This window comes from Microtus ochrogaster, unplaced genomic scaffold (genome assembly GCF_000317375.1).
Source record: "Microtus ochrogaster isolate Prairie Vole_2 unplaced genomic scaffold, MicOch1.0 UNK108, whole genome shotgun sequence".
NCBI classification, from domain to species: domain Eukaryota; kingdom Metazoa; phylum Chordata; class Mammalia; order Rodentia; family Cricetidae; genus Microtus; species Microtus ochrogaster.
In genome coordinates this window covers 578,276-582,249 of record NW_004949206.1, presented here as the reverse complement: position 1 = coordinate 582,249, position 3,974 = coordinate 578,276, and positions in this window count along the sequence as shown.

The following is a 3,974-nucleotide window of genomic DNA, read 5'->3' as shown; positions in this document are numbered from 1 at the left end:
AAAAAAAAAAAAAGATACTTTGATACCAGAATCAAGAATGAGGCACTTTTAGAAATGATACAATCTTTACAGACTAATAAATGAACACTAGCTGACACAGGATTTATACCATTGAAAATCAAAAGCCAGCTGAAAAAATTAATAGCATTAAAAAGGATAACAGCAATTTTACAGACAAAATTCAATACATGTCAATGGGTTATGAAACCTTACAAAAGGGTGCTGAAAAATTATCTGAAAGAATTCATACAGTTGAAATTGACAATCAAAATCATAAAAACTTACCATAAAAAGTTATGATACGTTAGCAGATAGAATATCTTTCCAGGAAGGCACGCTGTACGCCATCGAAATAATATCCAAGGATGAGAAGTTATCGCTAATAAAAAAATTTCATATCTTGGAATCATATGTGCAGAATGAGGACCAGAAGTCATGTGAGTCAATGAAATCATTAGAAATATTCACAGGTCAAAGATTCTGGCTTTATAGAAGACAGCGGTGATAAGATTTGAAAGGATTGAGGAAGTTATCAGAACTGATGAGCAGGGAGAGAAGATACAAAGGAAGAATTTAACATTGCCAGTCCTTGTCAGAGTCAGAGATGACTTACCAGGAGTTTTAGCTACTTCAGAATCACCTCTGACAAACCACCCAGTACTAACTAACCAAACAGATTCAAAGAATGCAAACGAAACCCTTTATCATACTCCACTCTGAACTAGTGTGATATTGCGTTATTGCGATCCTTTACACTCTGGTCTTTATTTTCATTGTTTTTTTGATAGGTTTTTACATAGCCCAGGCTGCTCAACACACCCTGATTATGGGGCTTCATGCATGCTAGGCCGTTTATCCATGAGTTTAGCCACATCTCAAGCCACTTTGTTCATTCTTGGATCTTGAAAAAAATGAACAAAAGAGCTCCAAGAGAAACTGGGTATGGTGACTTAGGCTCCCTTCAGTTAGAGAGGCTAAGGCAGGAGGATTAAGAATTCAAGGCTAGTCTAGGATACTCTAAGATCATCCGAGAAAGGTGGGGCAGGCTTGGTTGTACACACCTTTAATTCCAGGACTAGGTAGGGAGTGGCAGGCAGATTTCTGTGAGTTTGAAGTCATCACGGTCTACATAGTGAGTACCAAAACAAGACAGCCAGGGTGGCAATCCCAGCACTCCGGAGCTGTAGACAGGAGATCAAGAGTTCAAAACTGTCCAGGAAAATCAGACGTTCAACGTTACCCTAAGCTACATCGAAAGTTTAAGGCAACCTTGGGAAGCATGAGACTATATAAATAAATAAATAAACAAACAAACGGAAAAAGGAAAAGATTAGAGAGATTAAGATAGGGTGTGAATCAGTGCACAACTGGATTTCAACTATACTACCTAAAAGTTCAGAAACAAGTATAATTACAATTTATTATGCTTTGTTTTTCAACAGGGTTCCATGCTACCCTATAGCTCACTTTGTTACCCAGATTTGCCTCAAACTCAGCAATCCTTCTGCTTCCAATCCCCAAGCGCTGAAATGACTGTTGTGGACCACCTCGCCCAGTTTAAATGAGAGGAACTCCCAGGCAGGGCAGTGGCACACACCTGTAATCCCATCACTTGGGAGGCAGAAGCAGGCAGATCTCTGTGAGTATGGTCTAAAGCGTTAGTTCCAGGACAGAGCTGTTACATAAAGAAAACCTGTTTTGAAAACTCAAAAATAAATAAGTAAATTCTAGGAACTCTCTAACAAAGGAACAAACATCTAAGGTAAAAAGGAGTGGCCCGGGTACTTCAGAATTAATCCTCTGGTATTTTGGAAGTGGCTCAGTCTCCTTCTGGGTTTTAAGTCTTAACCAAGGATTCCCCCTGAACTCAGCTTCCCATGGTGAAGCACCTGGGGCTAAAATCCAACTCTTCTAAAAACAAGGGCCTGGCACTGTAGAGATGGCTTAGAACCTAGGACGGTATTGCTCTTCCAGACAACAAGGGTTCACTGCCCAGCACCCAAGTGGAGCAGCTCACAACTGCCTTTAACTCCAGATTGATGGATCTGATACCCGCTCTGGTATCTGTGAGCACACAGACACACACACAAACACTCTTTGTTTTAATCAAAATTAGATGTGTTTGTTTTATGTATATGAATATTCAGATATACCACCCACAGGATCCCCCGGAACTGAAGTAACAGATGGTTGCCAGCCACCACGTAGATGATGGGAACTGAACCCGGATCCTCAGCAACAGCAATAGGTGCTCTTAGCCTCTAAGACATGTCTCCAGCTTGTTTTTAAACTTGAATCAAAATGGAAATAAGCGACAAGGGACTGGGGCACCACACACAGAGAGGCATCAACACCACAGTTGGCTTGTCTGTATCCTTGAGTATTTGACCACACACAGATTGGTTGTCGGTGGTGATGGTGGTTATGGGTGGGAGAGCGATTCACCTGCCTCCGTATTCTGAATACTGGCACTAGTACTCAAGTAAGCATTTCTGAGAACATGTAGGTAAAATAACAATAAACTGGGGTATGCTTTAGTGGTAAAACCAGTAGACTTAACTGTCAAAAGAGGAAAGGCAGAATAGAGGAAGGGCTGCACAAGCTTGTAATCCTGCACACCGAGGTTAAGTTTAGGCTTCGGGAGGATTTAGAAGGCAACTGTTTTGGTTTGGTTTGTGGCATGTTGATGATGAGACCAGACTTTGCCCGTGCTAAGCATGGAGCAGCCTCAATAACAGCCCTGAAAAAAATTCGCTAACGTAAAGGTTCCTTAAAAGCAGCACCTGCTGGTCACATCCTAACCACAAGAAACGGAGAAAGAAACTCAGCCGAGCCAAGACACAAAGGAGCCGCCAAGGGTGTGGTGCCTTGAAGACTGGACCTGGAACCTCTTGCTGGCAGGTCATCTGCCTCCTGGCTCCAGACCAGGACCCCGACACTTACTTCTATCTGGAGACAGACCTCACCCTGTTTTTTCCATCTGAGGTAAAACTCACAAACTAAAAGGCAACCATTTTCTTTTATTGAGACAGTAGCCCAGGCCGGCTGAAGCTATGAACATTTGCCATGCATCAGCCGCCGAAATGATGGAATGACAGCGAAGAGCTGCCCTGATTAACCACTGTAAAGTTAGCCACGTGGGTGGAGAAATGACTCCGAGGTTAAGAGCACTTCTTGCTTTAGCAGAGGACTGGGGTTCAGTTCCCAGCATCCGCATGGTGGTTCATAATTTCTGTAACTCCACTCCAAAGGATCTAACACACTCCTCTGGTTTCTGGTGCACAAACATACATGCAAGTAAAATACCCATATACATAAAATAAAATTAATTCAATAGCAGTGATGTAAATGAGCCGTTTGTAAATTCATAATATCACAAATTCACCCACTTTCTGTAATCTCCAAATATTTTCCAGTTTTGTTTGTTTGTGGGGTTTTGTTCTGTTCATCTCAAGTCTGGTTTTTGTTTTAGGCATCACAAGCTAACCTCAAATTCATAAAAAATCTTCCTTCTTCGGTTTCCGAAGAGCTGTGATTACAGCTCCCAAATATGTCATCACTCCAAGAATAACACCCATGTGTCTTCCTGCCCTCCCCACCATCCATCCAGGGATGCCTGCACACATCGATGTGTCCACCCCCACAATGGACCACTAAAGTTCCATTTGCACCACTGCCATGTCACAGTGAAATACTATTTCAGTCATGACATCCACAGGTTAAAGACAGATGGAAGCAAAAGAAAGCAGGACATGAAGGCAGGTGAGTAGCTCTATTTTTTTTCTGTGTACAGTGGGGTGTTGGTGTGGGCAGGAAGTTGATATGCTCACATGCTACTGTACAAGTACAGAGGCCAAGTGTCTGTTCTTTTCTTCCAGCAAGTAGGTCCCAGGGATCGAACTCAGGTCATCATCCAACAAGTTTATCTACTGAGCATGAGTCTCCCTGGGCCACTAGAGACTTTTTTTTTTCAA